Consider the following 13,492-nt stretch of genomic DNA (forward strand, 5'->3'; position numbering starts at 1 on the left):
GTTTGTTTACTGTCCAGTACAATAAAGATAATATCTCCTTCAAGGACAAAAGTCAAGTTTGCTTGTAGCTCCTTGTAAAGTATTGGGAATTTTTAAGCTTGGGCTTTCTCAGCTAAGAGACAAATCCATTGTATTCTCAGAATCCATCTGGCATGTTCCATCCCATCCCATTGGGACTTAGGGGCAAGTAAAGCAAACATAAACATGAAGTTCAAGTTGCTTGCTGTGTCTTGAGTAATAAACTCATTTGTCTCTGACCCAGGAGTCTTATGTCTTCTGCCAGCATCCATATAATGGTGGCAAGCTCACCTGTTAGCTTACAAATAGGGTTAAATGCAAGAACCTTCATGATTCTTAATGAGCTATTGGTTAGAAAAGCAAAGTCAGTTAATTGCTGGGTTCTGTGTAGTTCAGATCCCACTTAGGGGCACAGAGAACTAAATAAACAGGACATCCAGTTTAAAACTCTTTAGGCAAAAAAAAAATTCTTTAGGCACTGCATTCTAGAGGCTTAGTTTCTCATGGTGCCTTTCAGCATTATTGTAATTGACTCTAACCTGCGGAACAGAACCCAGTGAAGATATCAAATAGTTTTGCTTTGAATTTTGCTCTCACGTTCAGACAGTTTCAACCTGAGAACATATATAGAATCTTTTTATCTAGCTGCACAGTTGGGTGAATTTATGTGTTTGAGCATTTCCCAGGGGGCACTCTGGGAAGGTGAACTGTTTCCATGGGAAAGGGGTTGCTGCATTCAAAGCCCAATGGGAGATGTGGGCAAGACGGCGAAGGCTCCCCAAATCCTGTAACTTAATGAAGAGTTGAAGGACCTGAATAAGTGGAGTCAGGAGAAATGTGGTAGTTCTCATTAAATATTTGAAGGCCTGTCAAATGTGAAAAGTATTAGATTTGTTTTATATTACTCTAAGGTGAGAAACTATTTTCAGCTCAGACCAAGGAAGTACGTCTCAAACTGAAACGTGTTGCCTCAAGGGAGGGTGTTTTCCTCGCTGTGGGAAGGAGTTAAATAGGCGCAGGATGACTTAATCAGACAGGTGGTTGAACTAGATAAATTCTAAGATTCCCTGAGCATCTAAATGTGCTTAATGCAAAATGACTGTTTATGTTGGCTTAAGTTAATTCCTGTGGTATTTGTGTTCACATAACTGATCTCTTGGACCCAATACCTTGATACACAGAAGAGGCTCTTCCTATCTGAATTTGCTCAGTCCGCTGACAGATGGTTTGTGTTTTGTTGACAATGACTACTGTTTGCCTCTGAAACTATTTCTACATTTTACAACCAAGTGGCCATGGTGTTTGCTACAGCATCAAACCAAATGGCTCTTGTTTGTCCATCCAATCTGTGGTGAATAATAATTACTCATAGGCAACACTACTGGCCATTCGCTGTCTGCCAGGCACTTCCCATGACTTTTCTCATTTAATTCTCACAGTCACCCTGTGAAGTAGACCCTTCATGGCCTCATGTTATGAATGAGGGTGTAGAGACATGGAGCCTCTCAGTAGTTTTCCTAGTGTCACATAGTACCAGGGGGATTTGGATCCGAGCCATCTGACTTCTACACCAGTGTACTCATCGACTACACATTTAAAAATCATGGGGAGCAGATGTAGCTCAGTGGTTGAGCGCCTGCCACCCATGCACAACATACTGCGTTCAATCCTGGGTATCTCCTGAAAAAGAAAGGAGAAGTAGATATGGGGGAGGGGTTGGATCCGGCAAGTTGTTAAGGAGGTATGAAATGTGGTGATTTTCCTAAGGTGTTAGAGGAGAAGATTCCCGTGCTTCTCTTAGGATATCAAAATAGCCTAAGTGCTATTTGTTCATTTCTGTAAATTGTGATGTTAAATCTGATTCTCCTCAGGTTATTTTAAAAGATGAAGTATTTCACAACACAGACAATATGGGAACATTTCTTTTTAAAGAAAACTTTGTTTTTTGCTGATACTTCTTTGAACTTGCTACTCAAAGCGGAGAGCGAGCAAGTGGAAAAAGCTAAAAGGGTCTAAATACAGTTCAAAACCTGTATACTTTCTGTCTGGGGAAAGTCTTTTTTTATGGGAAACTTTTCAGTCATATAACAGGACTGTGCTATAGCTACGTAATACTTTAGGGGCTGCTCCAAGCTGAACATTTTGCAGTTCTATTCCCGAAGTGAAGACTCAGGATCAACTCCGATGGGTTTCGACATAAACCCATTTCCCCTTCAGGCTAAGCAGAGCAATAGGAGGGCTAATTCTGAGGATGACTGCACTCGTGACAAATAGATGGCAGAGGTCTGCCAAAAGTGGATTTAAAAAAAATTCAATGCTACTGTTCCAATGTGAAAAGGTCATTAAACAGAGATAGCTTTAAAAGGGGCACAGCCTTCCGGGAACCTAATGATACATTCAAAACCGTTGGAAAACCAGATGATTTATCCTGATGGCTGGCAAACTGGGACCAGGCAGTAAATCTTTTAGGTTTTGCAGGCCACATACAGTCTGTTAAACTACTCACTCTGTCTTTCTAGAGAGACAATACTGCAAACAAACAAATGAGTGTGGCTATGTTCCAAAAAAACTTTATTTATGGAGGCTGAAATTTGAATTTCATATAATTTTCAGTGCCACAAAAGATCTCTCTCTCTCTCTCTCTCTCTCTCTCTCTCTTTCAACATTTAAAGATGTAAAAATCATCCTTAGCTGGCAGGTGGTACAAAAAGCATGTAGTGGTCTGGACTTATCCCATGGGCTGCCATTTGTAGACCCTGCGTTTTACTTGGCTTTGGCCTGGCAGTAGCATGTCAGAATGAACATCACAATTCTGAGAACCCACCTTGTTTTTCTGCTGCCTCTCTCTGTGCCTATACTTCCCAAAGATTAGTTGCTTCCAGTCTGGAGAGTTTAATACATGCAGCATGCTTCAACAGTCTTAATGGCTATCACTATCAAATAAGAGTCCACTGTCACCTGAAGTCATTACCTTTTCTTTAACTCTGTAAGTTATATTCCTAGGAAGTATTTCAGGGCTTGCTACTGGGTGTATATAAAGCTGAATTAATTCGACCCGCAAAAATGAAGGGTTTCTGGCTCTCTGACCCTTCACAGTTGCTGTTCACTATTGGTACAAAGCTTCTCTTTGGTAAAGACCTGCTAAATGGATGCTCCATTTCTTTTTTTTGGGAAGAGTGTATTTCCTAACCTTTCTTAGAGTTATGTTGAGGGCATGTGGTGAGTGAAGTGCATGGGCTATTCTCAAGCATGCCAACCTTAGTTCTGTCTCAGGACCTTTGCATTTCCTCTCTTCCCTGGAGCACTCGTCTTTTGGATCTTCACATAGCAAGTGCCCTCACTTTAGTCAGGCGCTGCACAAACATGTTCTTCTGAAAGAGGCTGTCCCTCAAATGTGATAGCTTATTTAAAATGGCTTCCTATCCATTATCTCCATCCCTGGCTTTTATTTAATTTTCAGTTTAGCTCTTATCACTACTTGGAATTATGCTCTACCTTATTTGTCATTGGCTCATTAACTGACTCTCTCAAAAGAATATAAATTCCTCCAGAGCAGGCACAAGGTTTTGCTCATTGTAGTATTCTCAGCACCTAGAACATTTTCTAGCAGAGTAAGCTCTAAGCGGTATTTGCAATGAAAAAAATGAATGAATAAATGTTCTGCCTACGGCGCTGGCCTGTTCATTCCCATCAGTGTTTATACTGATCTCTATGCTTAAGCCCTAGGCTGGGTGAGCTTGGGGTTTGGTTACTGTCTTTACAGGAAGCATTTGCAGACATCTGAGCTAGAGATAGTTCATCGTCAAGGTCTGTTTCTTGTTAGTCCTCTGTATTTGTTTTCTGAACCATTTCTCTGAGTCCTTGACCACTTGTTCATTCTGACCCTTGCTGTCTATCTTGTTTCTCCAGGTTCTAGGCACCGCACTGCTCTCTCTGATCTTCCAAGTCCTGGCTGACCATTGGTCTTGGGATCTCGGGCTGGCAGTGACCTTTAGTGCCAGAAAAGTGCCCCACTCTAGACTCCACACTCGACTGCACACCGCAGCACGCCCTGCCCATCTGCTCATGCTTATTAGTCATCCCAGCTCTTAGCTTTCATTCAAATGCTCAGCCCAGCCTCTTCCCCCAGGGTCCACACCTCACCCTCAACAACTCTTTTTTTTTTTTAATTTTAATTTATTTATTTTGATTTCTTTTTGGAGGCACCAGGGATTGACTCTGGGACCTAATACATGGGAAGCAGGCCCTCAACTGAGCGACACCCACTTCTTATTGAGTACTTTTTAAAAAAAAAAGATTTATTTATTTATTTAATTCCCCCCCACCCCGGTTGTCTGTTCTCTGTGTCTATTTGCTGTGTCTTGTTTCTTTGTCCGCTTCTGTTGTTGTCAGTGGCACGGGAAGTGTGGGCGGCGCCATTCCTGGGCAGGCTGCACTTTCTTTCGCACTGGGCGGCTCTCCTTACGGGGCGCACTCCTTGCGCGTGGGGCTCCCCTACGCGGGGGACACCCCTGCGTGGCAGGGCACTCCTTGCGCGCATCAGTACTGCACATGGGCCAGCTCCACACGGGTCAAGGAGGTCCTGGGTTTGAACCGCGGACCTCCCATGTGGTAGACGAATGCCCTAACCACTGGGCCAAGTCCGTTTCCCTCAACAACTCTTTATCCTCCCATCCTGACACCTTCCCTTCCCAGGGGAAAGATCTCAGGCAGCCTTCCCCTGAAGTGTAATTTGGGCCCTAAACCTAGTATCAGAGCAGTAGAGCCAGCCACAGCATGTGGGAATATAACTTTATCACACATCGTGTTCGTCCCAATTTCCTTTTACTTTTTCAAGGCAATCCTGTTGCTCTAGGTCCATAGATAGACTTAGCCTACTCAGATTGTCAAATGTAGCCATCAAAATTACCCGAGGGAAAGTTGGATGCCATTCCTGATCTGGACACCTGTTCCACTCTTCAAGCTTACTCTTCCTTCTGGGCTTCTAGATTCATCACTTTGAAAGCAAGAATCTTGAGCTTTCCAAGCCTAGATTTCTTAATTTGGAATTTTCCATGGAAAACTTCCTGTAACCTCAGACTCCCTTTTCAGGGTGAATATTAAATGCTATGATGAGTATAATCTGCTCACTTCAGACAACTTCAGAGAATCATATGACGGAAAAAAGGCAACACAGACTACCTCTTTTCATTACATAAGAACATGTTGGGAACATGCCAGAGACTATTTTCTATACCTCTCAAGAGCTCATTACCTGGATTGCCAGGCCTCCCTGAAAAACTTACATATTATAAAACATTTCAAACCTTGATAAAGAAGGAAATCATCAAAGTAGGTAGCTTACTACTAGAGCATTTTGCCAATAATCTACCTTTAAAGTCTAAAAAGCTACAGCTATAATTATGAAAATAAGGGTCACAAATAGTAACTTTGAATTATTATAAAAGAGGCAGTTTATGAAGGGCAATGGGTTTCAGCCTATTTGATAGAATTGGGCTTTTAAATTTTAACATGTCAACAGCTAGGCATACTTAAATCTACAAGTAGGTAATTAGAAGTAATACAATGTGTTCTGCTTATGAATCACAAACCATAGAATTACTGTGATAAGTGCAACTTTTAGAATCATTGAGTTTAAGCTTTTACCTCTATAGTCCAACAGGATTTATACCTACAGCATTTTGGGCAAATAAGTATTGAGAAAAAGACCCCTGCTGCTTTTGCCATTTTTCTTTATATCTACTTAAAGATTCAACCTGACAGCTCAGTTATTTTTGCTATCCATGGAAAATCACAATTCTCTTTTATTTTTAATTTTAAGGACTATTTTTATTTCATGATGCAATACCTATTTTTTTGGAGAGAGTGTGTTTAAACGTTTACTTTTATCCATTCAGTGAATACAGGGAAATAAGTAGGAGAAAGCAACAAAAACTAGAGATCTAGGAGACATAAATTAGATGTTTATTAGGCATAAAAGAGAAAACCAAATAAACCAAATATAAGATTTCTTTGGCAGTGTTAACTGGGCAAAAGAACAAAATCTGAAGAGTAATGAAAGAATTATAACCTTCCACTTCCAGGAAAATGGCATAGATGTACGTTTTCCTTCATTGTTCCCTCTAATGAAAATTAAAGCTCTGGACAACATGTGTCCTTGGATTTTTTTTTTTTTTCTTCATATATTGAAGTCTGCATATTGGAGAAGGTGGCAATCCGGTAACATCAACAGACATTGAAAAGCAAACAAAACAAAAAGCCCTAAGAGAAGCCTGCTCTTTTCAGTTCAAGAACTGGAAAGGGGTTGCCTAGCAAGACAGAAAACTTTTACAAGGTAACCACTCTACTTCCGCCGAAGTCCACAAGGAACTACAGCAGCCACCCACCCCACTCCTGCCAGCAAAAATCAAACCGGGAGCTTAGACTTCTAGTCTTCCACAGTGACTGTAACAAGACACCTCCCCTCTGGCCCCTCTCTAGGGTGATGTATTTCTGTATATCAGCAAAGAGCATTTGGAAACTGAAACTAAAAATATAATACTGTATAAGTTTGCACAAGAAAAGAAATGAAAAGCTTAGCTGGAAATCTACCAAAACTTGTATAGGACTTATATGCGCAAAGCTAGAAATCACTGATGAAAGAAATAAAAGAAAATCTAAATAAATGGAAAGATACTCTGTGTTCATGAGTTGGAAGACTCCACACAGTAAAGATGTCAATTCTTTCCAAATTGATATACAGGTTATTGCAATGCCTGTCAATATCATAGTGAGATTTTTTTAAATGTAGATAAGATAGTTCTAAAATGTATGTGGAAAGGCAAAGGAAGAAGAATATCTAAAAAAATTTTTTTAGGAATAAAGTGAGAGGACTCACCCTACCTGATTTTGAAACTTGTATAGCTACAGTAGTCTTGTGGTATTGCCGAAGGGCTAGACACACAGATTAATGGAACAGAATTGAGTTCACACAAGTGAGAAATAGTCTTGCACAACTATGGTCAACTTATTTTTTATGAAGATGAAAAAACAGTTCAATGGAGGAAGGATATTCTTTATAACAGATGGTGCTGAAGGAATTGGACATCCATTGGCAAAAAAAAGAAAAAGAAATCAACCCCAATCTCATATGTTATACAAAAATTAACTCCAAATGAGTTATAGATTCTTTCTGCCACACCCTTGGTCATACTGGGAGCACTAAAAGGAGCTCAAACAAAAAATACCCCATCTAATACAGGTCCTTTCCTTCTCTGGTATTCTGGTTGACTTCTTCCAATTTGCATAATAAGTGGGGATATGCAGGTGTAGTGTAAACCAGTCCTGAACACAGCAAGGTTAAATAGTCATGCCCCAGGCTAGCTTTTTTAGGGACATGGGGGCTGGGACTGCAGAAGCATCAACGAATTTATAACTAGTGCCCAGTGAGGGGAAGTACCTCCAAAATAGATATCTCAGTATAACTCAACACAGCACAGGAATGTCAAACACTTGCTGAAGACAGAGATGCTATTTTTGAGAGACAGAAGGCTAGGGTATTTCAGGCGATTTTGAAGGAGCAACCTTTTGTACAATTGAACACTTCACGAATTGGACAGTAAGATATAAAAGTTGCGTTGAAAAGACCCATATTCTAAAATTGGGGTAATTATAATTTGAGAGGTGAAAAAAAAAATCTGCACTTGCTAACAGAAATAGTGCATCACTAGAACTAACATCTATTAAGTACCTCATAAAGACCTTATGATATAGGTACAATTATTACTGCTATTTTACGGATAAACATCAATCCCCTGTCCCAGGTCAAAGGGATAGTAAACAGAAAAGATGGGATTTGAACTCAAATATGTCCACATGCTTCATCACTAATGGATACTATGAGAAGTAACTTTGCCATGTGGACCCATGTGGTAAGTGAACTTCAGTCATAGCTCCTGGACTTTGTATTAAAGAGACCAAAATCGCTTTAAAAAAAAAGAAAAAGAATGAAAAAGGAGAGAGGAAACCAACATAGAACTGCCAATAGTTTTTGTGCCAAGAAAAGTCATTTTTTAAAATTATCATCCACTTTTACCATCATTTCATAATTCCTTTAAAAAAGCCTATCTATAATATCAACACATGTAAGAAAGACATAGTTCTAAAGGAAGCCCTCGAAAAATTTGGTTTAATGAAAAAGTCACTTCATTAGTCTTGATTTTTCTTTCTCTCTCTTGAAGCTGGCTAGTAAGATAGGGAATCAATAGATGGACCTGGAACCTGGCAAGAAATCCATGTGGACACCAATAACCCCAAGATGGTTGCTGGAAGACTCTCATGAGAAATCCAATTCAGAGCAAGATTTCCTCTAGAATCTAGGAGAAGCCCCAGATATTCTCGAGGGGTCTTATTATTGGTCCCTCCTGGGGGATTGATGGGTGAGGCAATCAATCAAAACAGTAAATAGCTGGAACTCCTCCCCTGCCATTAGCAAAGGGGTGAATAATTAACAGTTTAAAAAGCAAACACAATAACATAGATGAATCTTGAGGAACTTAGGTTGAGTGAAGCAAGCCAGGCACTGAAGGACAAATACCGCATGACCTCTCTGATATGAATTAAGCAAAAAGATGTCTCAGAGAGCTAGAGACTGGGCGATCGGCTTACAGGAAATAGTGGGGAAGAGGAAGGTTGTGAGCTGTTGCCTAAATGGGCAAAAATCTATGATAAAGTGGAGGTAAGCAGTTGTGCAGTAAAGGGATAAGATGGGGGCATAGGGATCCTATTGGGAGGGGCATTGCAGGCTTGAGGAGGGCTAGGGTCAGAAGAATGGGTCAGATGGTCCATAGAATTGGGGGGAGGGTTTGAAGTGAGCGGGTAAACATGGGAGATTGTCAGGTACATGGTTGAAACTATAATGTTGAGAAAACTCTTTAGAATATATAATAAGGAAGGGTTACTTGTTTCAGGAGGTTGATGGGGGGGCATCTGGCACAGGGTGCATCTGGGACGGGCTTCTAGGGAGTGTGTGAGTGCTCATCTTGTCATATTGTTTTGTATCAGTGTGGAGACACATAAAATGGGTGCAAAAGTGTTGTTCCTGTCCTGGGGCCGACTGATGTTCTCAAACAGAGGAGAGGGTGTATCTCAAGGCATGGGTGGTTCCCAATGGGGGAGGACAGACTAATGTGTCAAGCCCTCAGCATTGTTGTAAGCATCTATGAATCTTGTCCTTCAAGCAGTGAAGCTTGGTTGTCCCTGTGGGCTCTGAGGGGAGAGGGAGAGAGGAATAGAATAGATGGAAGTGGGGGTAACTGGGGGACAATGGAAGTGTCCCACAAGATGGTGCAATGATGGGTATAAGCCATGTTAAATTTCACCAAAAATTTATAAAAATGTATATTCTAAAATGTAAACCACAATGTAAACCATAATGTAAACAAATATTTTAAAAAGCATACAATCTGAAATATAAACCATAATATAAGCCATAATGGAATCATGGTTGGTAGCTATGTTTCAATATCTGTACCTCAGCTGTAGCAAATATAACATCTACATGTAAAATGATCATTGCTGGGGAAGTAGGAATAGAGTTTGATACTGGGTTTATGGGAGTCCCCTATATTGTATAGGTGACTTTACTATGATCTAAAACTTTTTAGAAGACAAAATTAAAAATTAAAAAAAAAGGATGTAAACACAGAGGAAGGAATGGATTACCTTGCCACTGTACATGCAGGACAACACCTGTTACTGTGATGAAAGGCAAAATGTCAACAACAAAGTTTTATGATATTTTTCATTTTTTTAATACCCCAATTTAATTTTTACTTTTAGTTTTTCTAAATTATTATGTATTCTATTTCTAATTTTTAAACCTGTCAATACTATTTCATTTTCCTACTAAATGAATTTGGCAATATATGAGGCTTCATTTTTTAAGAAGTTTTGGATCACATAAGGATTCAACTATGGAAGGGAAGGAGCGTTGGTGTGGGGTGTCATTGGTGGTGGATGCATGGGTAGGAGGGATTCTCCAGACCATGCATTAAGGGTACATAGATATGTTCAGATGTTCATTGGGTATTGTCATCGTGAATAGAGTTACAAACAACAACTGAGGGAGTGCTGAGTTCCTAGTCAGAGGAGCTCTGTCGCATTCCCCAATGGAACAGCAACAGTCCCCCAAGTGCAAGGACAAAAACCAGTGAAGAAGAATGGTCCAATGATGAGCCCTTGATACTGATGACTATGTTTATGATCCTGTGTGCCTGAAATTTCAACTAAGCCTAGAGCTGCAAGGTACCTAAGAATTATCTCCATGTTGCTCAATGTGGCCACTCTTTAAGCCAAACTCAACATGTAAATGCATTGTCTTCCCCTCAGTGTGGGACATGACTCTAGGGGATGAGACTTCCTGGTGCTGAGGATTACTACCATGACCAACGGGTGATGCAACTAGAAAAAGACCTTGAATAAAAGGGGGAAATGGTAAAGACAAATGAGTTTATATGGCTAAGAGACTTCAAGATGTGTAGGGAGTTCATCAGAGGGGTCATACGCACATCTCAGCAGCATCCCAGAGACAGCCAAAGTAGATACAATCCCAGGTACTGGTGCGCCTGAGGGCTACACACACCCCAGGTTCTAGGTCATGACAGATGGTTCTGGAGTTCATTGCCTTGCCTGTGGGCCCTACCTTCTTTGGAATTTGTGCTCCTTATTGTGATGGAGTTGGACTCAGATGTGATCTCTCTACATGTGCCTCTTCTGTCACTTTTACTGAACCTGTGGTTGGCACTGGGGTTTGTGTAGGCTCAGGAGACTTGAATCTCTGGACTGGCCATATGCCAGCTGGGCCCTGAGCCTCAGCTGACTTGCAACACCTACTCTCTAGTTTGTTGGACTTACCCAGGCCAGCTGACAGGGAGGTGAGAATGGTCAATCACCACACCAGGGAACTGAGAGTGTCTACAACTGCAAGCAAGAGAATTGCATCCATCAGCCATGTGGGATCTAAGCCCCCTCTCGATTTAGAGGTGAAGTGGATATTGCCTTCCCAGGACTGAGGAAGATAATATGGATTGGAGTGGACTTGCTGGAACTCTACTATAGAACTGTTGCGACTCTAGCAATGGAAGAAATTGTATCATTGATGTGGAGATGGTGGCCATGGGAGTTGCTGAGGGCAGGGAGAAGGGGGAAGACTTGTGATATGGGGCATTTTCAGGACTTGGAGTTGTCCTGAATGATATTGTAGGGACCAATGCAGGACATTGTATATCCTGCCATAACCCACTGGATGGACTGTGAAATGGTGTGAATTACAATGTAAACTATGGTTCATGTGGTGTGGCAGTGCTCCAGGGTGTATTCACCAAATGCAATGGATGTGCCTTACTGATGAAAAGGATGTTGATGTGGGAGGAGCAGAGGTGGGGTGGGGCATGGCATATATGGCAACCTCTTATGTTTTTTAATGTAAATTTTGTTGATCTATTTTTTTTTAAAGACAATAATAAAAAAATAAAAAATTAAAAAATAATTAAATTAAATTAAATTTTAAAAAGCAAGCACAAAGGCTGAACTCTCTCTTGCCTTTGGACCCCTGTTCTTCTGCACCCTGCTCTTGCCATTCCATGATGAACAAGCAAGTAAAACCTGGGCATTTATAATGTATGATGGGGAACTGTAGTCTGTAAATCAGCCAGCCTGCTTTATCACTTTTCAGCCCATTCCTCTCTACCTGGGACACATGATCTGTTATTTTTTCCATTTCTCTTACCCCCCTACCTTAATTAATTATTGGACTAACTATCCTGATGTGCTCTTGAAGTTCATTTCTGCAACATAGTCAGGAATCTAGACAAAATCCAGTTATATTCTTTCTAATCTATATAATATCTATCTAAATAGTTATTTTTAAATTATTATTTTTTATTTTACTACAGATCAGTCATAAATCAGCAATGGTCTACAGATTAACATTTGGAAAACACTCATTCAAGGACAAGGGAGAAATTCATTGATGAAAGAAAAAATGAATCTGTGCAAGACAAGGACAGAAACAATTCATCAGCTACATCTGGAGAAGTATTTTCCTAGTGTTTTTGTTTGGAGCCTTGGAAATTAATATCTCTAGTGCTGGAAGCATCAGGAACCAAAAAAAAAAAACAAAACAGGAAACGTATCACCACATTCCAATTTGTGGCTTTATTTCTGAACCAAAGCTCTAATACTTTTTTTTGGTCTGTCTTTTTTTAATATTACATTAAAAAAATACGAGGTCCCCATATACCCCCACCCCCCTCACCCCACTCCTCCCCCCATAACAACAATCTCCTCCATCATCATGAGACATTCATTGCATTTGGTGAATACATCTCTGAGCACCGCTGCACCTCATGGTCAATGGTCCACATCATAGCCCACACTCTCCCACGTTCCAGCCAGTGGGCCATGGGAGGACATACAATGTCTGGAAACTGTCCCTGCAGCACCACCCAGGACAACTCCAAGTCCCGAAAATGCCCCCACATCTCATCTCTTCCTCCTATTCCCTACCCCCAGCAGCCACCATGGCCACTTTCTCCATACCAATGCCACATTTTCTTTGATTACTAATCACAATAGTACATGAATAGAATATCAGTAAGTCCACTCTAATCCATACTCTATTCCTCCATCCTGTGAACCTTGGAATGGTTGTGTCCACTCCACATCTATATCAAGAGGGACCTTAGATTCCACATGGATGCTGGATGCAATCCTCCTGCTTTCAGCTGTAGATACTCTTGGCTCCCTGGTGTGGTGGTTGACCTTCTTCACCTCCGTGTTAGCTGAGTGGGGTAAGTCCAATAAACCAGAGTGCAAGAGCTGAAGTGTGTTGAGGCTCAGGGCCTGGCTATCACATGGTCAGTCCAGAGATTCAGGTCCCCTGGGTATATATTAAACCCCAGCACCAACTACAGTTCCAGTAAAAGTAACAGGAGAGGCTTGTGAAAAAAGATCACATCTGAGTCCAGCTCCATCACACAGAAAAACAAACTCCAAAGTAGGGCCAACTGACATGGCACTGAACTTCATCTGCCATGACCATAGAACCTGTGGGTCTCTGTAGCCCTCAGAAGAACCAATACCTGGGGTTGTATCTACTTTATCTGTCTCTGGGACTCTGCTGAGGTGTGCATAAGAGCAACCCCTCCAATAACCTCCTGGCTCTTTTTGGAGACTCATAGCCATATAAACTCTTTTGCCTTTCCATTTCCCCCTTTGATTCAGGTCAAAAAGCATTTTTAACTCCTGGTATTATATGTAGATTGAGATATTCTGCTGGTTCGAGTTGACCCTTTTATTCAAGGTCATTTTCTAGTTACATCATCAGCTGGTACTTGGTAGTAATCCCTCAGTGCCAGGGAGGCTCATCCCCAGGAGTCATGTCCCACACTGGGCGGAAGGCAACGCATTTACATGCTGAGTTTGGCTTCGAGAC

This window comes from Dasypus novemcinctus, chromosome 14 (assembly GCF_030445035.2).
Source record: "Dasypus novemcinctus isolate mDasNov1 chromosome 14, mDasNov1.1.hap2, whole genome shotgun sequence".
Lineage (NCBI taxonomy): Eukaryota > Metazoa > Chordata > Mammalia > Cingulata > Dasypodidae > Dasypus > Dasypus novemcinctus.